This window comes from Panthera leo, chromosome D4, assembly GCF_018350215.1.
Source record: "Panthera leo isolate Ple1 chromosome D4, P.leo_Ple1_pat1.1, whole genome shotgun sequence".
Lineage (NCBI taxonomy): Eukaryota > Metazoa > Chordata > Mammalia > Carnivora > Felidae > Panthera > Panthera leo.
Genome location: NC_056691.1, coordinates 28,253,601 through 28,280,123, shown reverse-complemented (window position 1 = coordinate 28,280,123; position 26,523 = coordinate 28,253,601). Strand labels below are relative to the sequence as shown.

Genomic DNA, 26,523 nt, shown 5'->3' with positions numbered 1-26,523 from the left:
GCGTCCCTTGCGTCTGTACCTAGAGCCTGGGGGCCCAGGAGTGGTGCCCATGGACCCACGGCCCCATTACTAGCGCGCCTGCCTGTCTCTCCTCCATTGTCCTGAGGGCAGAGCTAGTCTGTCTGCCTCAGGGCTGGGACTTGGGCGGTGAGAGGCGGTTCCCCATAAGTGCACTGGGGGAGGGACCCGGGGAGCTGAGATACAGCTGTAGGTAGCACCTTAGGTTTGCAGGGAATAGTAACACACATTGCAAAGTCCTGAAGAATTGACCATTTCCCCCGGGCTGCCTGGCTTTCACAGTCGGTGAGCCAAACACAAAGTGAGCCCTTACATAAGAGCAAAGATTTCAGACTGAGGACAAGCTCAATGGGAAAATTCAAGGCAGGAAGGAGAAAAGCAGGAACAGTTACTCTTAAGTGAATAGGTCTCTCTGATTATACAAGTAGGACACCTGGCCAATAGAAATGTAAAGAAGAAATGACGCAACCCTCAGTGGCAACGTGGGCCCCGTCGCAGTGTGCTTCTCTGCAGACTCTTAGTCCAAGTGGCGAAGGCTCTCGGGTTTCCCGAGAAGGGGTCTGTCCACTCCCTGTGCTGTCAAACCTGTGTCCTGGACAAGCACCGTCAGGGATGGACTGTCTCAGTGGCACCACGGCCTCCGGCTTCTTAGGAGCAGACCAGATTTACCAAATGAAAGGCATTCTGGCACCTCCTGCAGGAATTTTTTGTCGGGAGGATAAAAGATTAGGACAGACTTGTACACAGTATTACAACAATAATGATTTCATGTGGAGACATTAAAACTACAGAGGGAAAACATTATTTTTTGCTAACTGCTGGCCCCTAGTGGCCTGATGGAGAAGCCCCTTTGCAAGCTGGGCAGAAGACCCTCCCTTGTGCTCCTCTCTGGGGACAGAGGGCAGCAGCCCTCTGCAAGAAGCCCAAATACCCAACTTGTCCAGTGACATCTCTCCAAGTGTGAATGTTGGCAGCAAATCCAGTTTTCCTCCTCCCTCCCTCACCCATGTACACAGCACTGCCAGACCCTGGGTTTCAGCCTCTGCCTTTGTCACAGGCACATTATGTCTCTGAGCCCCGGGTTACTTCTCCCCGAAGGGGGTTTATCACACAAGCTCACCAAGTCGGGAGAATCCGGTGAGATGACACGTGTGTGGCACCTGGACCAGGTCAGCAGCCTCCCCGGGAGACCCGCTGCATCGCTGTGCTGATTGCAGCTGGGGTGGCTCCTGGGTCCAAAGGGCACATCCTCCTGACAGAATCTTCTGTCACTGGGCCCCAAGTCCCAAGTCTCCCTAAGCAGTGGCTGAAGGATGCTGCCGCACACGTTGACACTTGTAGATAATCCTGCCACCCTGAGCTGCATTTAATCAAGAATCTACTTGCAGATTCTTCAAGTTAGGGAAAATCGGTGAGAAGGAAGATGAATGGAGACATGACTTCTGAGGGGTGAGGGGTGAGTAGCAAATAACACTTCTCCCTCCCCAGGAACCATGTGTCACTTGATGTGTGGCTGGTTCAGGGTAACTCCTGGGCTCCTGGGGCATAATCTTCATTATCTATGAGGACCTATGCAATTTCCAAGTAACAGATCTAAATAGATTTCTTTGTCTCTCTCTCTCTCTCTGTCTCCCTCTCTGTCTATCCTTATCTCTCTGTCACCAATCTCTTTGTCTCTCTCTCTGTCTCTCTCTCTCTGTCTCTCACTCAGGCACACAAGTTCTCATCCTATCCTGCCTCCCTTGTGGTTCAGACTGGAGTAAATTTAACCCCACAGCAGGGAGCTGGCTCCCTCTAGGGGCAACAGCAGGAATTGTGAGGGAACTTGACCTACAACTAGAAGCACTGGCCTGGTCCATATTCAGAGTCTGAGCCTAATCATTAAATCAGGAAAACTGCTGCCCTCAGAGAGGGTGTAACCCATCCTACATTTATAAATCAAATCAAAACTACAGAAGAAAATGAAAAATGCGTGTATGAGATTGCCTTTATGCTGAAGTCATCACTAGGCACTGGCAAAAGAACCAGATGCTTCATGAACTGCCAGCTGTGTTGCAAGGGCAGCCCGCTTGGCCCCTCCAGGCTTCAGTGAAATTGTGGAGAGATACCCTGTAGGCTCTCGTGTGGACATCTATGAGGTATCACATGTACTGTATTTTGTCCAGTGCTGTGCACACACTTGGTGCTCAGAAAGTAGTAGCAATATGTATGAGCAACAGTGTAGACATCAATCCACTTTGGTATTATTTCTTCCCAAAGTACCAATTCTTCTCCTGTGTTCACAAAAAATAAGTGGAAAGGGCATGTTAACCTCAGTAAACTGTCCCCCGTTCCCGACAAATTCAACCCAGATGTCCTTCCTCATGGAGAGAGGGGTCACATAGAAACACCATGTATAATACCATTGTTTTTGATGTGGCTACAGATATGACACTATGTGATATCATGTACACAAGTGAATTTGAGGTACAAAATTGAAACTGTTATGGAAAATCAATGATAGGCTATATTCTTATTTTCCCAGATGTAATTCCCTTGCTCGGTGTGATTCAGCAGAAACAACATCCCAGATGACACAATTTCCACATGCTCATCTCAGGTGGCTCTCCCTGGGGAAGGACAGGCAACCCTCAGTTTTGGGTGTGAATCCACACATAACTGTCTGCTGAAGGTAGAGGAATGTAGCAAAACTTGTCTACAATGAGGCTCCGTGTGAGTGGACAATCCCAACTTGAAACCTCATTACAGAGCATTCATTCCAAGAGAATCAACTTTGAGATGCACAGGAATGGGATTCCACAGGAACCCAACTGCACTGCTCTCTGCTCTCCAGTCACTGGGTGTGCTTAGCATTCCAAGAAGAAAGCCTAAGAGGAGGTACCATCCTGTGCCCAATGTTGGTCTGTGCAATCTGGAAGCTATGCTCATCCAAACTCGTTGTGTCTTCAAGGGCTGAACCCTTCCCAGCCCCCCAAGTAGCTCCCCAAGTAGAAAACAACACCATCTACAATTTGACATTTGTGATTTGCACTTTTGGATATTTGACACTGATTTCGGTGAGGCCTGTCCTTACTATTGCTGGGACATCTGCAAGGGCAGGCCAGGAAGGGGGTAGACACAGGACCCACAGCCAGGCTGACCATACCTAAGGTCACCAAGGTATGGGGACCCAGGTGACACGAGCCAAGCAACCAAAACAAAGCCAGCACTCCTCCTAGACTGTGACAGGAGACAGCACAAAGCAAGCACGGAGTTGAGAGACCGGAACCAAGAATGAAGCACCTACCTCTTGGCTTGGATGACAGGGTGAGGGTGGGAACCTGGTGGAGTTGGCAGAGGAGAGTCTGGGCCAGTGTTTTCTGAGGAATCTTCTCAGCAGCCCACAGTTGACAGATCCCTCCAGGGTGGTTTTCCCAGACCCCAAGGGGCCCAAAAATTGCAGTTTGATTCCAGCGTGGAGGTTCTGTGAGGGTCACAGCTACTGGAGGAAGGGTCCTCAGTGCTTATCCTGAACACAGGTAACAGAAGGTGTGTTACAGAAAAAGGCAAGGCCCTGAGCAGATTTTAAATTTTGCTCCAGGTTCAGAACTCCTGCCTTGTCTGTGCTTTTTGTGATAAGAACTTTTAAAAGCTCCTCCCTTAGGAACTTTCAAATATGCAATAGAGTGTAATGAACTGTGGTCCCATCCTGTACAGTACATCCTGGGACTTACTTACTTTACACCTGGAAGTGGTAATCTGGTCAGCGATGTTACCCATGTCTTATTCTGTCGCTGCCCTTATGAAAATCAGGTCAGCATGCTGTTGCAGTGTCCGCGTGCCATCCCAGCACTCCAGGATGCACAGGTGTCTGCAGGCACTTCATAGCGACTGTGCACGGGTCCCCATACCTGCCAATTTCACTACAACTCTCATGCCCTGGGCCCCAGCATTTATACACTGCAACACATTATATTCCACTACAGATATTCCCTTTGATGTCTTTGGTATGTCACAGGGAGGCCATTCCATTCACATTTAACATAATCTGTGCAGGTACTTGTCATCTGTGAACTCCTCCCCCTGCCCAGTGCTCTGTAGAACTTGACGCTGTCCTTATTCTAGCTTCTCCCTTAGCCACAAATTCCAATAGGTTCAGACACAAAGCCCTGCAGGGGAGGGAAAGGGCTGGGGGAGCCTGCCAGTAATTCCCCTGAATTGTGACCCAAGTCAGCGCAGAGGCTGAAGACGTTCTGTTGTGACACAGTCACTCATCCCAGAGCTGCCCACCAGGCGGGAAGAAATGGGGCGCTGGCTGGATCTCTCCCTGTTGCCATGTAGTATTGCAGATAAGCCCTTGACCCCAGAGCAAATCTGCCTCCCAACCCTCTAATTTAACCTTCAAAGCCTGCCCTTTCCCCTTCCCTTTAAGTCAGTCCCTGGTTCCCCCTCCCCTGCAGGGAAAGCATCTGAACTGCAGTCACCATGTCCTGTGAGCAACACCATCCATTAGGAGTATGTCACCAAGTGGAATAGAACATTCTCCCCCTAGTTTGTAACACACAGCTTACTAACATACCAAATCTTTTGAGGGCACTGGTGTCCTTTTCTCCTGTGACAGGGGAAAGGCAGAAACCTAATTCTGGCTATAATTGTACCACCAGGTGCCGGGGGACACTGTGCAATAATTGACTTGTGGCCCTTTCTGTTTTGTGTGCTGTTGATCTTGGCACCTTGACTTTGGCCAGCACTTCTGTCCGGTGTGCAGGATTGAGGGGATCCCCTCCGCCTGAGCCCCTCTGGTCCTTGCACTCTGAAGACCCTAGAGGCATGGTAGCCATGGCACACTGCTGAAGCCCCAGAGAACTTCCAGAAGCCTCTCTGACGCAAGGCTGGCTTGCTCCTGGGCAGCTGAGGGAGGGCACGTCTGGTAATCTGGTAATCCGCCCTCCACTGACTCCAGCGCTGCCCTCCACTGACTCCAGCTCACTCGTTCAAATGACCTTGAAGGCAGTGCTGGTGAAAAGCTGCTCAGTCCAAAGGGAGACAAACTTAGAAAACACAACCATTCTGAAAACTCCGAAGATGCACTTTGGAACTTTTCACAAGTTTAAAAAATATACATAACTTTGAAAACTACACAAGTTTCTAATATCTGAAGTTCACACATCAGGCAGCTCTTCCTGGTTTCCCTCACATCGGCACCTGCACATGTTCTCAGAGTCTTGGTCTGAACTCCCAGGACAGTGTGGACAGCAGGCTGAGCGAGCCTGGCATGGTGAAGCAAGATGACAATCACAAGGAGTCCTTCCTAAGGGATGTTCAGAGACCAACTGTGGCAGACTGCATGTTCCAAAGACGGCCCCAGCCTTGTCTTCATCCCACACGCCCCTCTGCTCAGTGGCCTTGGCTCTCCCCATCATGAGGTAGGGTCTCAGCCTGTCTCCGGGTCCCTGGGCCATCCCTGGTGACAGGCCCCAAATACCTGCAGGAGCAGAGTCTCACCAGGGAGCAAGGTCAGGCCATAGGAGTCTGGAGCTCCTTGTGAGCATCCTGGCACACCTGTTGTTGGGACTTGAACTCAGAGACGCCTTCAAACTGTGGGAGTCCAAGCAATGGGGAGGGCTGGGCAATCGCTCTGGTCACCAGCCCAGGCTGAACGCCCCGCCCACACCTGCATCCCACCAGTGGGCCTGCGTAGACACCAGCCATTCCCAAGCAACGGGGGGTTCCAGCTTTTGGAGAGACTTCCAGGAAGAACCATGCCCCTGAGCCCAGGTGGGAAACGGGAGAGACGATTTTTGACAAAATCACAGAGCTGCGAGGATTCCGAGAGTGTGTTTACATTAACAGATAACCAGTCTCTCCATTGCTTCCCCAGTGGTGCCCCCCTGTCCTAAAACCCTCGTGTGGACCCAGCCTCATCCCCCCGCACCCTCACCTCACTCTCTTTCCATGTTCTCTAGATACACTGTCTCTTTTCTCCGGGGTTCTGAGCCCGAGCCTCTGCTCAGACACCCCTCTTTTCTCCTGTCCCCCTGACTGGCTCCTCTGGGTTCTCATCAGACACCTCTTCCTCCTGCTGTTCTGAGCCACCTCCTCCCCCTCCCAGCACCTGCTCCTCCTGGCGGTTGGGGATGTGCCTTCCACCAGGTGATGGCTGAGACCCAGCAGGTGCTGCATCAGTTCTGGTTGTTCCAATACAATTTCCCCCTGGCAGAAGGGATTCTGCTGGGGAGTCCCCACCTCTCCTGTGACTGCCCCTGACAGCACAGTCAGGAAGCCCACAGAATTTCCCTGCACACACCACATTTGTCATTTTAGGTTAAACAGTTGGAAATGTAAGCGTCTAGGAGGGAAGTCTCATGGAGTGTCCTTCTGACGTGACAAGTGGCCCAGTCCAAAGGGACTTGTCTCAAGGTGCTGGAGGTCTTGTGGGCTGAGACCTGCTGTCTTCCACCTCATGTGCTCATGACCGGTTATGGGGTCTATTAACTACAACCTTACATCTTCTCCTCATGCTTTCTGAGTGGGAACATGAGTCAACCTGCAGAGAGAAAATGGAACTATGTGCTTCTTTAGCCTGCGAACAGTAGGCAGAATGTCTTCTTTTAATCAATTCCGGGCTTGAGTGGCTAGGTGTAAATGAGGCCTCAGATGATCACTTTGGATGTCCTCACCTGTCTGCCACCTCTGAGGCCCAGTTCTATTTTTGAAGCTGGCCTCGTGTCTGGGGTTTACCATTAACCCTTGTGGACCCAAGGTACACATTCCTGTAACCCACTGCGTCCGGTTCTTCCTCACCCACAAAGAGGTTACATGATCTTCTCTGGCATTTGGGGAAGATGCACCTGAAACTGACTGTGACATCTGTCCTGTACTTGGGTGGGATGTAACCATTTGGGTCAAATGACCATGATCTTTAAGGCACTATTCTACCTTGGAAATTCAATGTATGTATGTTCACTTTTCTAACATGTCAAGTTTTTCCTCATTGAAAGAACGTACCTTTGTCCTTACAGATCATTGTTCATATTTTGCTCTATTCAAGTGTTGGGATGGACACAGCCAAAGGGCAGCTGCCATGACATGTGCTTATTTACACTACAAGAACCAGACACCATCCAGCATTCTCCTAGTGGGCCACTGGCACATTCTGTTACATTCCTAGACACCAATAGCATTTTTAACTCTATGAAAATTTAATTAATTAAAAACTTACCCTACTTCCACTTTGAAATGTCTTTATTTTAAAAGGAAAAACTTCATACATTATTTTAAAATATGCAGTTTTGGGGCACCTGCATGTCCCAGATGGTTGAGCGTCCAGCTCTTCATTTTGGCTTAGGTCATGATCTCAGGGTCCTGGGATCAAGCCCAATGTCCATTGGGTTTCACACTCATCAGGGAGCCTGCTTGAGGATTCTTTCCTCTCCCTCTCCCTCTGCCCATCCCCTTGCACATACACACTCTCTCTAAAATAAATAAATCTTTCAAAATAAGTAAATAAAAATAAAAGATGAATTTTACAAGTTATTTGATAAGTTCATACAAAGCTATTTACAGCAATAATGAGAGAGTTGGGAACATTACCGGCATAAACTGTCACAAAATCAATTCACAACTTGGATCTTCAACCGTTCAAGTATTTTATCTCACACAGTAAGGTCTGGTCACTGTTAAGATAAAATCCTCTTCAGCAAATTCTGTCCCGAGTCAAGCCTTTTCTTACACTATCATCTCACACTGTAGGAAAGCAGGCCCTGGTTCCACAGGGGTTGTCCCGGTCCTTGACCATCAGTATGTAGCGGATGATGTACCCCAGCTGAAAGAACACAGGGTTTGACATTTTACTCAATCAAACACATTTATCTTCATGAACAATAGTACCTGATACTGAGCAGTGCACCACATGCCAACACAGATTTAGGAAGAATCAGGAGAGGCCATTCTTGTTCATGGTTGGGTTTTAACCCTGCACAGAATTCTATCCCAAAACCTTTAATGGACTGCAACATGAGCAGGAAAAGGAAACTCTTGGGGCCAGATGTGTTTCCAAAATAAGAAAAAAATTTCCATTTCCAATTTAGAAATATAATGGTATCATAATTATATCAATACCCTAGAAAGACTGAGACAGTATCCTTTTTTATAATTTTTTTTAATGTCTATTAAGTTTTGAGAGAGACAGAGCACAAACAGGGAAGGGACAGAGAGAGAGGGAGACACAGAATCCGAAGCAGACTCCAGGCTCTGTGCTGTCCGCACAGAGCCCAAAGAAGGGCTCAGACTCACAAACTGTGAGATTCTGTTCCGAGCTAAAGTTGAATGCTTAACAGACTGAGCCACCCAGGCACCCTGAGTCAGTATCTTAATGTTATCATGAGATGAAAATGTCCGTGTTCCCCCTAAGTGAGGTAAACACTGCTGGGATTTCAGAATTGTGCTCAAAGGGTTTGAGGATCTGCATCCAAGCACTGATTTATAAAGGGAAATCTTTTCAGTTCCAAAGAGAAGTATTTTTGGCATTTTATACCTGTTCTTGACAACCTAATATTTTTTGTTATCCAATTGTTCTCCTTCAAAGTCATAGCCAACCACCAGAACACTGTGATTCAGGTTTTCACTGCTGCTCTTTGGATCATAGTAGATACCTGGAAAAGGAAAATTCAATGTTGGGTTGAGAACACCCCAGATACACGTGATAGTAACTCAACCTATCAACCATAGTATGGGAAACATTTCAAAACTAGTTAAAATGACACAAAGGCAGATAATATTTAAAAGACATCTTTTTTGAGCTATGCTAATAAGTTAGGTTCTCATCTAATACTGGAATCAATACAAAGTGGTGCACTCTCATTTTTAAACAAGTGGATAAGGGCACCTGGGTGACTCAGTTGGTTAAGCATCTGACTCTTAGTCTCTGTTCAGATCACGATCTCACTGTTCATGAGATCCAGTCCCACATCAGGCTCTGTACTAACAACGTGGAGCCTGCTTAGGATTCTCTCTCTCCCTCTCTTTCTCTGCCTCTCACAAGCTCATGATCTCTCTCTCTCTCTTTCTCTCAAAAATAAATGAATAAACATTTTTAAAAAGTTAAAAAAATAGATACATCTGGATGGCTCAGTTGGTTAAGCCTCTGACTCTTGATTTCAGCTCAAGTTATGATGTCATGGTTCGTGAGTTCGAGCCCCACATCAGCCTCTGCACTGACAGTGTGGAGCCTGCTTGGATTCTCTTTCTCGCTCCCTCTATCTCTGTTCCTCCCACACTTGTGCTGTCTCTCTCTCAAAATAAATAAATTAATTTAACAAATTTAAAAATAAACAATTAGACAAGAGGCATAAAAAACCATTTGTGAAAATCTTCTCATTCTACTTTGAGGATGTCAGCCTAAGGAAGAGCACAGAACACAAAATTACCTGAGCCAAGGGCTTTGTTCCAATTTTTTGTAGTAAAATCATTCAGAAAATTTGAAATATGTAATAATTTGTAAAATGGAAAGTAAGGTAAGGTATACTGATAGAATTATGTCATCTTTAAGTATACTTATGAAGTGCTGAAAATATGGGGAATATAGATCCAGTCATGTCAATGGATACATCAGGCACAAATATTACATGTACAGAATGAACAATTGTGTTAAATCCAAACCCAGAAAAATTCTACATTAAATTCTACATACCAAAGAGTCAATCTTGTCATATATCATGGTGGTTTTCCCACTTCTCTGCCCACATTTCTACATAGATAAATGTTTACCTTTTTTCTAGAACTAGAAAGAATGTAAAGTTGCATCGATAGCAACAGAGATGGGCCCCACACTTGCCTCTGTGATCATAATCTCCCAGCCCATAGACTCCCAGGAGATAGTCTCATCAGCAGCTGAATATTCTGGATTGTGTGAAAGGCAGGATTCATCCTTTCAAAGGGAAAGGGAAAGAGACCTGATCACTATGATCCACCTCCAGGAGAAAATGAGTGCAAGACAGTTTGTAGCTGAATGGTTTTCAATTCAAGTTGGGTATTAAGAATCCCAGGACCTGGGGGGGTTCCGGAAGATGGCGGCGTAGGAGGACGCGGGGCTCACAGCGCGTCCTGCCGATCACTTAGATTCCACCTACACCTGCCTAAAGAACCCAGAAAACCGCCAGAGGATTAGCAGAAGGGAGTCTCCGGAGTCAAGCGCAGACTAGAGGCCCACGGAAGAGGGTAGGAAGGGCTGCGAGGCGGTGCGCACTCCACGGACTGGCGGGAGGGAGCCGGGGCGGAGGGGCGGCTCGCCGGCCAAGCAGAGCCCCCGAGTCTGGCTGGCAAAAGCGGAGGGGCCGGACGGACTGTGTTCCGACAGCAAGCGCGACTTAGCGTCTGGGAGGTCATAAGTTAACAGCTCTGCTCAGAAAGCGGGAAGGCTGGAGGACAAAGGGAGGGAGAGCTGCTGAGCCCCCGGACGGCAGAGCTCAGCTTGGCGGGGAACAAAGGCGCTCGCCAGCGCCATCTCCCCCGCCCATCCCCCAGCCAAAATCCCAAAGGGAACCAGTTCCTGCCAGGGAACTTGCTCGCGCAGCGCAAAAACCCAACTCTGTGCTTCTGCGGAGCCAAACCTCCGGCAGCGGATCTGACTCCCTCCCGCTGCCACAGGGCCCCTCCTGAAGTGGATCACCTAAGGAGAAGCGAGCTAAGCCTGCCCCTCCAGCCCCCGTGCACCTTGCCTACCCACCCCAGCTAATACGCCAGATCCCCAGCACCACAAGCCTGGCAGTGTGCAAGTAGCCCAGACGGGCCACGCCACCCCACGGTGAATCCCGCCCCTAGGAGAGGGGAAGAGAAGGCACACACCAGTCTGACTGTGGCCCCAGCAGTGGGCTGGGGGCAGACATCAGGTCGGACTGCGGCCCTGCCCACCGACTCCAGTTATACACCACAGCACAGGGGAAGTGCCCTGCGGGTCCTCACCACTCCAGGGACTATCCAAAATGACCAAACGGAAGAATTCCCCTCAGAAGAATCTCCAGGAAATAACAACAGCTAATGAACTGATCAAAAAGGATTTAAATATAACAGAAAGTGAATTTAGAATAATAGTCATAAAATTAATCGCTGGGCTTGAAAACAGTATACAGGACAGCAGAGAATCTCTTGCCACAAAGATCGAGGGACTAAGGAACAGTCACGAGGAGCTGAAAAACGCTTTAAACGAAATGCAAAACAAAATGGAAACCACGATGGCTCGGCTTGAAGAGGCAGAGGAGAGAATAGGTGAACTAGAAGATAAAGTTATGGAGAAAGAGGAAGCTGAAAGAAAGAGAGATAAAAAAATCCAGGAGTATGAGGGGAAAATTAGAGAACTAAGTGATACACTAAAAAGAAATAATATACGCATAATTGGTATCCCAGAGGAGGAAGAGAGAGGGAAGGGTGCTGAAGGGGTACTTGAAGAAATTATAGCTGAGAACTTCCCTGAACTGGGGAAGGAAAAAGGCATTGAAATCCAAGAGGCACAGAGAACTCCCTTCAGACGTAACTTGAATCGATCTTCTGCACGACATATCATAGTGAAACTGGCAAAATACAAGGATAAAGAGAAAATTCTGAAAGCAGCAAGGGATAAACGTGCCCTCACATATAAAGGGAGACCTATAAGACTCGTGACTGATCTCTCCTTTGAAACTTGGCAGGCCAGAAAGGCTTGGCACGATATCTACAGTGTGCTAAACAGAAAAAATATGCAGCCGAGAATCCTTTATCCAGCAAGTCTGTCATTTAGAATAGAAGGAGAGATAAAGGTCTTCCCAAACAAACAAAAACTGAAGGAATTTGTCGCCACGAAACCAGCCCTACAAGAGATCCTAAGGGGGATCCTGTGAGACAAAGTACCAGAGACATCACTACAAGCATAAAACATACAGACATCACAATGACTCTAAACCCATATCTTTCTATAATAACACTGAATGTAAATGGATTAAATGCGCCAACTAAAAGACATAGGGTATCAGAATGGATAAAAAAACAAGACCCATCTATTTGCTGTCTACAAGAGACTCATTTTAGATCTGAGGACACCTTTAGATTGAGAGTGAGGGGATGGAGAACTATCTATCATGCTCCTGGAATTCAAAAGAAAGCTGGAGTAGCCATACTTATATCAGACAAACTAGACTTTAAATTAAAGGCTGTAACAAGAGATGAAGAAGGGCATTATATAATAATCACAGGGTCTATCCACCAGGAAGAGCTAACTATTATAAATGTCTATGCGCCAAATACCCGAGCCCCCAGATATATAAAACAATTACTCATAAACATAAGCAACCTTATTGATAAGAATGTGGTCATTGCAGGGGACTTTAACACCCCACTTACAGAAATGGATAGATCATCTAGACACACAGTCAATAAAGAAACAAGGGCCCTGAATGATACATTGGATCAGATGGACTTGACAGATATATTTAGAACTCTGCATCCCAAAGCAACAGAATATACTTTCTTCTCGAGTGCACATGGAACATTCTCCAAGATAGATCATATACTGGGTCACAAAACAGCCCTTCATAAGTTTACAAGAATTGAAATTATACCATGCATACTTTCAGACCACAATGCTATGAAGCTTGAAATCAACCACAGGAAAAAGTCTGGAAAACCTCCAAAAGCATGGAGGTTAAAGAACACCCTACTAACGAATGAGTGGGTCAACCAGGCAATTAGAGAAGAAATTAAAACATATATGGAAACAAACGAAAATGAAAATACAACAATCCAAACGCTTTGGGATGCAGCGAAGGCAGTCCTGAGAGGAAAATACATTGCAATCCAGGCCTATCTCAAGAAACAAGAAAAATCCCAAATACAAAATCTAACAGCACACCTAAAGGAAATAGAAGCAGAACAGCAAAGGCAGCCTAAACCCAGCAGAAGAAGAGAAATCATAAAGATCAGAGCAGAAATAAACAATATAGAATCTAAAAAAACTGTAGAGCAGATCAACGAAACCAAGAGTTGGTTTTTTGAAAAAATAAACAAAATTGACAAACCTCTAGCCAGGCTTCTCAAAAAGAAAAGGGAGATGACCCAAATAGATAAAATCATGAATGAAAATGGAATGATTACAACCAATCCCTCAGAGATACAAACAATTATCAGGGAATACTATGAAAAATTATATGCCAGCAAATTGGACAACCTGGAAGAAATGGACAAATTTCTAAACACCCACACTCTTCCAAAACTCAATCAGGAGGAAATAGAAAGCTTGAACAGACCCATAACCAGCGAAGAAATTGAATCGGTTATCAAAAATCTCCCAACAAATAAGAGTCCAGGACCAGATGGCTTCCCAGGGGAGTTCTACCAGACATTTAAAGCAGAGATAATACCTATCCTTCTCAAGCTATTCCAAGAAATAGAAAGGGAAGGAAAACTTCCAGACTCATTCTATGAAGCCAGTATTACTTTGATTCCTAAACCAGACAGAGACCCAGTAAAAAAAGAGAACTACAGGCCAATATCCCTGATGAATATGGATGCAAAAATTCTTAATAAGATACTAGCAAATCGAATTCAACAGCATATAAAAAGAATTATTCACCATGATCAAGTGGGATTCATTCCTGGGATGCAGGGCTGGTTCAACATTCGCAAATCGATCAACGTGATACATCACATTAACAAAAAAAAAGAGAAGAACCATATGATCCTGTCAATCGATGCAGAAAAGGCCTTTGACAAAATCCAGCACCCTTTCTTAATAAAAACCCTTGAGAAAGTCGGGATAGAAGGAACATACTTAAAGATCATAAAGGCCATTTATGAAAAGCCCACAGCTAACATCATCCTCAACGGGGAAAAACTGAGAGCTTTTTCCCTGAGATCAGGAACACGACAGGGATGCCCACTGTCACCGCTGCTGTTTAATATAGTGCTGGAAGTTCTAGCATCAGCAATCAGACAACAAAAGGAAATCAAAGGCATCAAAATTGGCAAAGATGAAGTCAAGCTTTCGCTTTTTGCAGATGACATGATATTATACATGGAAAATCCGATAGACTCCACCAAAAGTCTGCTAGAACTGATACATGAATTCAGCAAAGTTGCAGGATACAAAATCAATGTGCAGAAATCAGTTGCATTCTTATACACTAACAATGAAGCAACAGAAAGACAAATGAAGAAACTGATCCCATTCACAATTGCACCAAGAAGCATAAAATACCTAGGAATAAATCTAACCAAAGATGTAAAAGATCTGTATGCTGAAAACTATAGAAAGCTTATGCAGGTAATTGAAGAAGATATAAAGAAATGGAAAGACATTCCCTGCTCATGGATTGGAAGAATAAATATTGTCAAAATGTCAATACTACCCAAAGCTATCTACACATTCAATGCAATCCCAATCAAAATTGCACCAGCATTCTTCTCGAAACTAGAACAAGCAATCCTAAAATTCATATGGAACCACAAAAGGCCCCCAATAGCCAAAGTAATTTTGAAGAAGAAGACCAAAGCAGGAGGCATCACAATCCCAGACTTTAGCCTCTACTACAAAGCTGTCATCATCAAGACAGCATGGTATTGGCATAAAAACAGACACATAGACCAATGGAATAGAATAGAAACCCCAGAACTAGACCCACAAACGTATGGCCAACTCATCTTTGACAAAGCAGGAAAGAACATCCAATGGAAAAAAGACAGTCTCTTTAACAAATGGTGCTGGGAGAACTGGACAGCAACATGCAGAAGGTTGAAACTAGACCACTTTCTCACACCATTCACAAAAATAAACTCAAAATGGATAAAGGACCTGAATGTGAGACAGGAAACCATCAAAACCTTAGAGGAGAAAGCAGGAAAAGACCTCTCTGACCTCAGCCGTAGCAATCTCTTACTCGGCACATCCCCAAAGGCAAGGGAATTAAAAGCAAAAGTGAATTACTGGGACCTTATGAAGATAAAAAGCTTCTGCACAGCAAAGGAAACAACCAACAAAACTAAAAGGCAACCAACGGAATGGGAAAAGATATTTGCAAATGACACATCGGACAAAGGGCTAGTATCCAAAATCTATAAAGAGCTCATCAAACTCCACACCCGAAAAACAAATAACCCAGTGAAGAAATGGGCAGAAAACATGAATAGACACTTCTCTAAAGAAGACATCCGGATGGCCAACAGGCACATGAAAAGATGTTCAACGTCGCTCCTTATCAGGGAAATACAAATCAAAACCACACTCAGATACCACCTCACGCCAGTCAGAGTGGCCAAAATGAAGAAATCAGGAGACTATAGATGCTGGAGAGGATGTGGAGAAACAGGAACCCTCTTGCACTGTTGGTGGGAATGCAAATTGGTGCAGCCGCTCTGGAAAGCAGTGTGGAGGTTCCTCAGAAAATTAAAAATAGACCTACCCTATGACCCAGCAATAGCACTGCTAGGAATTTATCCAAGGGATACAGGAGTACTGATGCATAGGGGCACCTGTACCCCAATGTTTATAGCGGCACTCTCAACAATAGCCAAATTATGGAAAGAGCCTAAATGTCCATCAACTGATGAATGGATAAAGAAATTGTGGTTTATATACACAATGGAATACTACGTGGCAATGAGAAAAAATGAAATATGGCCTTTTGTAGCAACATGGATGGAACTGGAGAGTGTGATGCTAAGTGAAATAAGCCATACAGAGAAAGACAGATACCATATGGTTTCACTCTTATGTGGATCCTGAGAAACATAACAGAAACCCATGGGGGAGGGGAAGGAAGAAAAAAAAAATAGAGGTTAGAGTGGGAGAGAGCCAAAGCCTAAGAGACTGTTAAAAACTGAGAACAAACTGAGGGTTGATGGGGGGTGGGAGGGAGGGCAGGGTGGGAGGGAGGGCAGGGTGGGTGATGGGTATTGAGGAGGGCACCTTTTGGGATGAGCACTGGGTGTTGTATGGAAACCAATTTGACAGTAAATTTCATATATTAAAAAAAAAAAAAAAAAAAAAAAAAAAAAAAAAAAAAGAATCCCAGGACCTGATATGCTATTGGTTGTTTTGAAATGAACAGTAGAAGGTGTCTATTTAAGCAAGAAATTCATGGTCTACCTGCCCTGAGAAATTTTTCATTCTGGAGAAATCTGTACTATATATAAGACAGCATGTATATCACCACATAGCAGAGATGTAGGAACAGTAATATGGTAATGATATGAGCAGAGAACTGTGCAAGGCTAACAAATTTTAATGACAGTTCTGAAAGTTTGCAGATACTAAGACTACAATCTAAAATGAGAATATTAAATATGATATCTCTGCTTCCTTAAAATGTTCAACTTTGATAGGAAGATCAGGAGCTCTGTTTACCTGTGCAGGATAAGGATAGGACCTGTCTGAGCCCAGGACTCCATTCTCCTTAACACACTGGAAGACACAAGCCACTAGGCCACCACTGAAGCCTCCATTGCCTTTAGACAGAGAGCAGTCCACCAGGTTCTTCTCACTCAGAGAAACAAGTTTGCCAGTTTTCCGGAACATCTGTCCTTCAAGGGCACCAGTTGCACTAAAAATCCAACATAAGCCACAAACCTAATTATAAAGCTCTCAGTCAACAAAACAAATAGTAAGATTTGAGAGCATCCCACACATCTGAAACTCTGTTAAAACATAGCGAACTGCACATTGTTTCTCAGTCTACCATAGCAAGGACACTGATTCCTTTTGCCTTTATTCTTGAGAGGAACCTGCTAAATATTGTCACACCTGATCCTTCACGGGAGTTACATAGCCTTTCTCTCTCCAGTCCACAGATGAAGGGATCTCAGCAAAGAGAGATGCTCAGAATACTTTCCCCTTCTTGTGCTTCTGGATTTGAGGGCCATTCGTCACATGCTTGAATTCTTCATTGGTCTTCAAGAAAAAGGAAATAGAATGTTAACAAGCAGGAGATTTTTTTTGGTATAGTACCAGGGAGATGAAGCACAAATGGTCAGCAATTCATGCCACACTCACCATGTCACCAATGTCACTCATTGCCATCATGAAGCTATGTTTCCCTTGGTCACATTCCTGATTGTGCTGTTCAATCATTTTTATATTCCTCTCACTCACTCCTCTCCACCCTTTTTCATCCTGCAGAAAAACAAATAACCTATCATCTTTATTTCTTCTTGTGTGTGTGTGCTAAAGATCTAATTTTATTTTATATTTTAATTATCTTTTATATAATTCCAAGTTAGTTAACCTGCAGTGTAATAATGATTTCAGGAATACAATTTAGTGATTCATCACTTACATATAACACTCAGTGCTCATCCCAACAAGTGCCATCCTTAATGCCCTGAACCCATTTCGCCCATCCCCACCCTTAACACCCCACCAACAACCCTCAGTTTGTTCCCTGTATTTAAGAGGCTCTTATGGTTTGTCTCCCCTCTCAGTTTTTATCTTATTTTTGCTTCCCTTCCCCTATGTTCATCTGTTTTTGTTTATTAAATTACACATATAAGTGAAATCATATGATATTTGTCTTTCTCTGACTGACTTATTTTGCTTGGCGTAATTCACTCCAGTTCCATCCATGTTGTTGCAAATGGCAAGATTTCATTTTTTTGATCCCCAAGTAATATTCCAGTGTGTGTGTGTGTGTGTGTGTGTGTGTGTGTGTGTGTGTGTGTTTGTATATATATATATATATATATATATATATATATATATATATATATATATACCACTTATTCTTTATCCATTCACCTGCACCTGTCGATGGACTTTTGGGCTCTTTCCATGCTTTGGCTGTTGTCAATAGTGCTGCTATAAACATTGGGGTGCATGTGCCCTTTCAAATCAGCACTCCTGTATCATTTGGGTAAATGCCTAGTAGTGCAATTGCTGGATGGTAGGGTAGTTCTATTTTTAATTTTTTAAGGAACCTCCGTACTGTTTTCCAGAGTGGCTGCACCACTTTGCATTCCTACCAGCAGTGCAAAAGTGTTCCTCTTTCTCTGTCTCTTCACCAACATCTGTTGTTGCCTGAGTTGTTAGTTTTAGCATTTCTGACTGGTGTGAGATGGTATCTCATTGGGGTTTTGATATATATTTCCCTGATGATGAGTGATGTTGAGCATTTTTTTCATGTGTCTGTTAGCCATCTGGATGTCTTCTTTGAAGAAGTGTCTATTCATGTGTTTTGCCCATTTCTTCACTGGATTAGTTGTTTTTTGAGTGTTGAGCTTGATAAATTCTTTATAGAATTTATCTTTATAATAAAGGTAATACTTGCAACTGATAATACACACAACCCCACTTGCAAATATCTGTCAGTTACCTTTTAGTTTTATTGGTTGTTTCCTATGCAGTGCAGAAGATTTTTATCTTGATGAGGTCTCAATAGTTCATTTTTGTTTTTATTTTCCTTGCCTTCAGAGACATGTTGAGTAAGAAGTTGCTGTGGCCAAGGTCCAAGAGGTTTTTGCCTGTTTTCTCCTCGAGGATTTTGATGGCTTCCTGTCTTACATTTAGATCTTTCATCCATTTTGAGTTTATTTTTGTGTAGCATGTAAGAAAGTGGTCCAGGTGCATTCTTCTGCATTTCGCTGTCCACTTTTCCCAACACCATTTGCTGAAGAGTCTGTCTTTATTTTATTGGATATTCTTTCCTGCTTTGTCAGATTAGTTGGTCGTGTTTGTGGGTCAATTTCTTGGTTGTCTATTCTGTTCCACTGGTCTATGTGTCTGTTTTTGTTCCGGTACCATACTACTGTCTTGATGATCACAGTTTTGTATTATAGCTTGAAGTCCAGAACTGTGATGCCTCTGGCTTTGGTTTTCTTTTTAAACATTACTTTGGCTATTAGGGGTCTTTTCTTGTTCTGTACAAATTTTGGAATTGTTTATTCTAGCTCTGTGAAGAACGCTGGCATTATTTTGATAGGGATCCCATTGAATATGTAGATTGCTTTGGGCAGTAGCGACATTTTAACAATATTTGTTCTTCCAATCCACAAGCATGGAATGCTTTTCCATTAGTTTGTGTCTTCTTCAATTTCTTTCATAAGCTTTGTATGGTTTTCATTGTATAGATTTTTTACCTCTTTGGTTAGGTTTATTCCTAGATATTTTATGGGTTTCAGTACAATTGTAAATGGTATCAATTCCTTGATTTCTCGTTCTGTTTCTTTATTATTGGTGTATAGAAATGCAACCAATTTCTGTACATTGATTTTATACTTTGTGACTTTGCTGAATTCATGTATCAGCTCCAGCAGTTTCTTGGTGGAGTCTTTTTGGTTTTCCATGTAGAGTATCAGGTCTTCTGCAAAGAGTGAGCGTTCAACTTCCCCCTTGCCAATTTGGATGCCTTTTATTTCTTCTTGTTGTCTGAGGCTAGGACTTCCAACACTCTGTTGAAGAACAGTGGTGAGAGTGAATATCCCTGTCGTGTTCTTGACCATTAAGGGAAAAAGCTCTCAGTTTTTCCAAATTGAGGATGATATTAGCTGTGAGTCTTTTGTATATGGCCTTTAAGATATTGACCTATGTTCCTTCTATCCTTACTTTCTTGAGGGTTTATCAAGAAACAATGCTGTATTTTGTCAAGTGTTTTCTCTGCATCAATGAGAGGATCAGGTGGTTCTTATCCTTTCTTTCATTAATGTGGTATGTTACATTGATTGATTTGCAGATACTGAACCAGCCCTGCATCCCAGGAATAAATCCCACTTGATTGTGGTGAATAAATCTTTTAATGTATTGTTGGAACTGGTTTGCTAGTATCTTGTTGAGAATTTTTGCAACCATGTTCATCAGGGAAATTGGTCTGTAGTTCTTCTTTCCAGTGGGGTCTTTGTCTGGTTTTGGAATCGAGGTACCTTTGGCCTCCTGGAACAAGTTTGGAAGTTTTCTTTCTATTTCTATTTTTTGGAGCAGCTTCAAAAGAATAGGTGTTGACTCTCTTTAAATGTTTGGTAGTATTCCCCTGGAAAGCCATCCTTCCCTGGACTCTTATTTGTTGGGAGATTTTTGATTACTGACTCAGTTTCTTTATTGGTTGTGGATCTGTTCAAATTTTCTATTTCTTCCTGTTTTAGTTTGGTAGTTTATATGTTTCTAGGAAGTTGTCCATTTCTTCCAAACTGGAAGAATTATATGCCAATTTGTTGGCATATAATTGCTCATAAGATTCTCTTATTATTGTTTGTATTTCTGCAGTGTTGGTTGTGATCTCTCCTCTTTGATTCATGATTTTATTTATTTGGGCCCTTCTCTTTTTCTTTTTGATCAATCTGGCTACAGGTTTACAGTTTTGTTAATTCTTTCAAAGAACCAACTCCTAGTTTCATTGATCTGTTCTACTGTTTTGTTTTGTTTTGTTTTTTTATATCATGGCTTTCTACTCTAATCTTCATTAATTTCCCTTCTTCTCCTGGTTTTGGGCTTTATTTTCTGTTCTTTTTCAAGCTGTTTTAGGTGTAAGGTTAAGTTGTATATCTGAGACCTTTCTTCCTTCTTTAGGAAGGCCTGGATTGCTATATACTTCCTTCTTATGACTGACTTTGCTGCATTTCAGAGGTTTTGAGGTGTCATGTTTTCATTTTCATTGGTTTCCATATACTTTTAAATTTCCTCTTTAATTTCTTGGTTAACCCATTCATTCTTTAGTAAGGTATTCTTTGATCTCCAAGTATTCCTGGTCTTTCCAAATTGTTTCTTGTGGTTGATCTTGAGTTTCATAGCATTGAGATCTGAAAATATGCAAGTCATGATATCAATCTTTTTGTACTTGTTGAGGGCTGATTTCTGAGGCAGTATGTGATCTATTCTGGAGAATGTTCCATGAGAAGTCGAGAAGAATGTGTATTCTGCTGCTTTAGAATGAAACATTCTGAATGAAACTGTTAAGTCTATCCGGTCTAGTGTGTCATTCAAAGTCATTGTTTCCTTGTTAATTTTCTGCTTACATGATCTGTCTATTGCTATAATCGGGGTGTGGAAGTCCCCAACTATTATGGTATTATTATCAATGAGTTGCTTTATGTTTGTGATTAATTGATTTATGTACTGGGTGCTTTCATGTTGGGTGCATAAATATTTATAATTGTTAGATCTTCTTGGTGGATAGACCCCTTAAATATAATATAATGCCCTTCTTTATCTCTTGTCACAGTCTTTATTTTAAAATCTAGTTTGTCTTATATAAGTATGGCTGCTCCAGCTTTCTTTTGACAACCATTAGCATGATAGATGGCTCTCCATCCTCTTATTTTCAATCTTATAGTTTCTTCAGGTCTAAAATAAGTGTCTTGGACTCAACCTATCGATGGGTTTTGTTTTCTTATCCATTCTGATGCTTTATGTCTTTTGATTGAAGCATTTAGTACATTTACATTTAGAGTGAGTATTGAAAGATATGAATTTAGTTCCACTATATTGCCTGTAGAGATGGTGTTTCTGGTAATGTTCTCTGGTCTTTTCTAGTCTTTGTTGCTTTTGGTCTTTGATGTTTTGTTTTATCTTTCTCCACTGAGAGTCCTCCTTGAAATTTCTTGCAGGGCTGGTTTAGCGGTCACAAATTCTTTTAGTTTTTGTTTGGGAGACTCTTTATCTCTCCTTCTGTTTTGAATGAGAGCCTTGCTGGTTAAAGAATTCTTGGCTGCATATTTTTCTGATTCATCACGTGTAATATATCTTGCCACTCCTTTCTTGCCTGCCAAGTTTCTGTGGATAAGTCTGCTGTGTACCTGATATGTCTTCCCTTATATGTTAAGGACTTTTTTCCCCTTGCTGCTTTCGTAATTCTTTCCTTGTCTATTTTGTGAATTTGACTATGGTATGTCTTAATGATGGTGGGTTTTGTTGAATCTAATGAGAGATCTCTGTACTTCCTGGATTTTGATGTTTGTGTCCTTTTCCAGATTAGGAAAGTTTTCCACTATAATTTTCTCACATATACATTCTGCCCCTTTTTCTCTTTCTTCATCTTCTGGGATTCCTATGATTTGGATGTTATTCCTTTTTAATAAGTCACTGAGTTCTCTAATCTTGTATCATGATCTTTTGCCTTTGTTTTCCTCTTATTTTCTCCTTCACCATTCGCCATAATTTTATCTTTTTTTAAACATTTTTTAAATGTTTTTATTTATTTTTGAGACAGAGAGAGACAGAGCATGAGCAGAGGAGGAGCAGAGAGAGCGGGAGACACAGAATCTGAAGCAGGCTCCAGGCTCTGAGCTGTCAGCACAGAGGTCGACACAGGGCTTGAACTCACAGACTGTGAGATCACGATCTGAGTTGAAGTTGGACGCTTAACTGACTGAGCCACCCAGGTGCCCCTCCATAATTTTATCTTTTCTATCCCTGATTCACTGCTCTGCTTTGTCAATTATTTCCATCGTTGCACCCATTTGAGATGGTATCTGTTATAGTATTTTTATATTTTATTTATTTTATCTCTACAAAATGGATTCCCTCGTATCTTCTATACCTTTTTCAACCCCAGGTAGTATTCTTATTATTATGGTTCTCAATTCTAGTTCAGAAATCTTGTTGATGAGTCCCTGACTGTCATTTCTTCCTGTTCTTTCTTTTGGGATGAATTCCTTCATTTCATCATTTTGAAGGGATAAAAGGAATTAATAAAGTAAAAAAAAATTAAAAACAAAGCAAAAAAACAAATAAAGAAAGCTAGGTCCGAGCTGTCTTTCAGTCAGATTGTTGAAAGAAGCATGAGAGAATAGAGAAAAAAGGGGAAGGAAAGAAAAAAAGGTAAGAAAACATTTAAAAGTTTAAAAAAGTATAATAAAGAAAATGAGAAAAAATTTTAAAAATAAAAGATAAAGTAAAAAGAGAAAAAAAATTTCTTTGTATATCCAAAAAAGAGAGAAAAGAAAACAACTTAAGCAAAAACAGAGGTACATAAAACGAACAAGTAAGGGAACCAGCAAGAAAGAATGACACCTGAATGAAGTTACATCCAGTTTCTCCTAGAACTGAAACTATGAAGCATTCTACAATCCATAATCTTTTAAAAATTTTTTTAATGTTTATTTATTTTTGAGAGAGAGACACACACACACACACACACACACACAAGGTGTGAGTGCGGGAGGGGTAGAGAGAGAGAGGGAGACACAGAATCTGAAGCAGGCTCCAGGCTCTGAGCTGTCAGCACAGATACTGACACAGGGCTTGAACACACAGACTATGAGATCATGACCTGAGCCGAAGTTGGATGCTTAACCAACTGAGCCACCCAGGTACCCCAACAGTCCATAATCTAACCAGGTAGAGTGACTTGTGCTGATCTTCTGGAGGGTGTGCTTGGAGGGGTCAGTTAGGCAGGACTTGGTTTAACAGCTCCTTTCTTCACTAGGTGGCGCTGCTTAGCTTACTGGGATGGATCAGTGTGAGTGTGTGCATGCGCATGTGTGAGACAGCTTCACCTAGTTCCCTAGTCTCTGGCACAGGAATTTTGTGTTTTCACCCACCCGCGATTAAGCATCCCTCCTTTGTCTCAGGTCTTTGTCCACTCCCTGTATCTATCTTGTCCATGTCCAAGCTGTCTGACGTCCAGGCGGCACCTCCCTCTAGAGTTTTATCTCAGTTGGGGCTGTGTTTCAAAATCCCCTAATTCAGAGAACACTGTGGTTTGTATCCATGCCAAATCTCTGGGGGAGGGTCTCGCTGAGCAAGGGCCAGGTGCTGCCTTGCCCCAGAAAATGTCTGTGCAGTCATGCAGTGACAGAGGTTCAGAGATTATGACAAACCACAACACACAGCAGGAGCCAGGTTTACTGCAGTCTGGCATCTTTATCCCAATAACCACAAACTTGGCTACCCTCTGTGGTCCACTGGGACCTTTGGCCTCTACCAAATGCACTCCAAGCAGGGGAACCGCTTCTTCCCATGTGGCACACAGATCAGTCAGACCCCACTGCCTGTTCCTAGGGATTTGCCCTGCTTCCAGAGCACAGCCAGGAACTGAACTCTGAAATTTCACTCTGCTCTCCACTCTTTATAGAATCCTGGTGGTATTGAAACCGTCTTCTTTCTCCCTGTAAATGATTTTGGGGAACAGATTTCTTGTTCAGTCTCCTGCGAGTATTTTCACTTTCTCTTTCTTTCTCTCCAGCTACTTTCAGGGAGAGTGCTTTTAGTGCATGATCCTGATGTGCAGCACTCTCCTTATTTCTCTTTCTCTCTCTGTTCTCTCTCCATGAAAGTGGCTCCCTTCCCTCCAGGGCTTTCCTCTCCCCCACTTGACTTCTCCACACTATGGACCTGCTGAGTTCTGTAGCTCAAGTTATGCAGATTGTTGCACTAATCCTCAGATCAATTTCCTAGGTGCTCAAAATGGTTTGGTGGTGATGTAGCTGCATTTCAGTGATAAGACAATTCAGTGTCCATGCTGTTCTGCCACCTTAAATCCTTCCCTATGATCTTTATTTCTATTTAAAACCAACTCACCTGCTCCAAGTGGATGTGCTCACAGAGGAGGAGAAAACATAGCCAAAGATGGCCTGATGCTTCCGGGATCTGTTCCCCAGCAACCACAGAGCAGGACATATGCCCACATTGTGCACAGCCATGGTGCCCTGCTTATTGCCTTGGTAAGAGTGGGTTCATGAAGCTACTCTCTGCTCTGACCTCCTACCAACATGGAACGTTCTCTGCAGGGGTCCCTCTGGACAGGTTAGATGTTACTCCATATAGCTTCCCATGTGTTGCCTTCCACTGGGATCAATGTGCATCAGAGCTCTGATTGAGTTGTGGAGCAGCTGAAGCTATTCCCAAGAAAAGGGCAACAAGGAAGAGAGGAGAAGGAAGCTTATCTCAAAACCTAAGAAAGAAAAACACATGAGTTTCTGATTAAACCAAACCATCTAAAAAACCATCCTCTTTTCTTCTGAGATGTTAGAGCCACCACGGTGGAGAAAAAATATTGAATATATCCTCTGACGTGTTTGCACAGGGCTGGGGAGGAAGGTTGAGGATGTGGGTTGTGCAGGGGACTTGTCGAACTGCTCCCTGCCCTGAGACCACCGCCGCCTCCAGGGCATATGGACAGGGACCCATGGCACTGCCATCCCACAGCCCAGCTGGAGGGGTGTATCATGGGGCCACTACCTTTTGGCGGCAGTTCCAGATGGCCCCGCCCCTCAGGATTGACTCCATGCTTCACCTGTGGCAGGGGAAGCTACCCTGGCCCAGTCACAGGTGCAGGTCCAGGTTAGTTTAGGGTCCCAGGCTATGCATTAAGACCCTGGTTTTCCCAGGGCCAGGCCCCCCTCCCCCCCCCCCCCCACTGTGTGTCTCAACGTGATTGTCTCAGCCTGCCTGTGCACAGAGCCTCTGGGTTCTGCCTACTGGCAAGTGAAAAGGCTGGGTCTCACTTGCCCAAGGCAAGTGGTATGTGACTCAGTTGACCTGGAGAAGGAAAAGTTGGGGAACTAGAGACTGTGCTTGAGGAGAGGTCCATATCTTCCCTGGGGACCCAGATCAACTAATTACCCCTAATTCATGTGCTGGCAGGTGGTTCATGATTAGAAGTCACTTGGGAGCCCCAAGTAGGTTTTCAGCCTCAGCCTACATGTCCTTTCGTCCTAGAGTTTTGGATTAAAATCTCTCTGAGCACTGAGAACACCATAATCTAGTCTAGCAGTTCCTGATTATTTCAGGCAAAGGTGGGTGCAAGTGGAGGAGGCAGAGCCCAGAGACAGATTTATTATCACTATTTCAGGATGGGATGCTTCTGGATTTTGGAAGAATCTGGAGTGTACTGTCAATCCCCAAACAGTTTCCCAAATCCTTAGAAGGAAATGGGCACATGGGAGGGGTGTCCAGGGAAGGCGTGGTAGTCTGTAATTCTCCTTTCCTGTGTCTTCCAGGCTGGGATTCTTCTCCCTTATTATGTCTTTCTCAAAGCCAACAGAAAGGAGTTCTTTTCAGAAAAATATGGTTTAATAAAAGGAGGAAAGGTGGAATGTAGAAACTGCTTTTTCCTCCCCATTCTCTGCATTATGGATGTTCTTCAGTATCCAATGAGCTTTTCTTGAGATTTAATTTAAAAGCTTCAGAAAGACATTTATTTCAAGCAAAAAAGTATTTACCGGGAGACCATTAATTTGCCCTCTGATGACCGGTTTTGCTCTCCTTATAAACAGGATTCCACACATCTAGACAGTGGTTCAGGACCTCCTTCTCTAGACCTACGTCCATGAGACACCCCAGTGATCTTCCTCACACATTGTCTACAGCACTTCTCTGTTCCAGGAGAGCAGTGATCACAGGGATTCTGTACACAGGCTGAGTCAGGGCTGGGCCAGCTGGGCCATTCTACAGCTCTCCCGTTGTGGGGCCCTGGCAGGCTCTGCAACATCCTCAGCCTCAGTTTCCTCAGTGAGGACATGGAATAATAATTAGGTTTTCCTCAGAGGATTCTTGTGAAGATTAAATGAGATAATACATATCAGGCATGAGCATACAGTAGGGCTAATTTACTACTGCTTCCTTGTGAGGGCTGTTGA

The 26,523-nt window shown here is 43.5% G+C and overlaps 1 pseudogene; it reads right to left on the bottom strand.

The window, feature by feature from the left end:
- Nucleotides 1–5,514: 5,514 nt before the first annotated feature.
- Nucleotides 5,515–24,784, bottom strand: LOC122204537 (annotated as a pseudogene).
- Nucleotides 24,785–26,523: the final 1,739 nt, after the last annotated feature.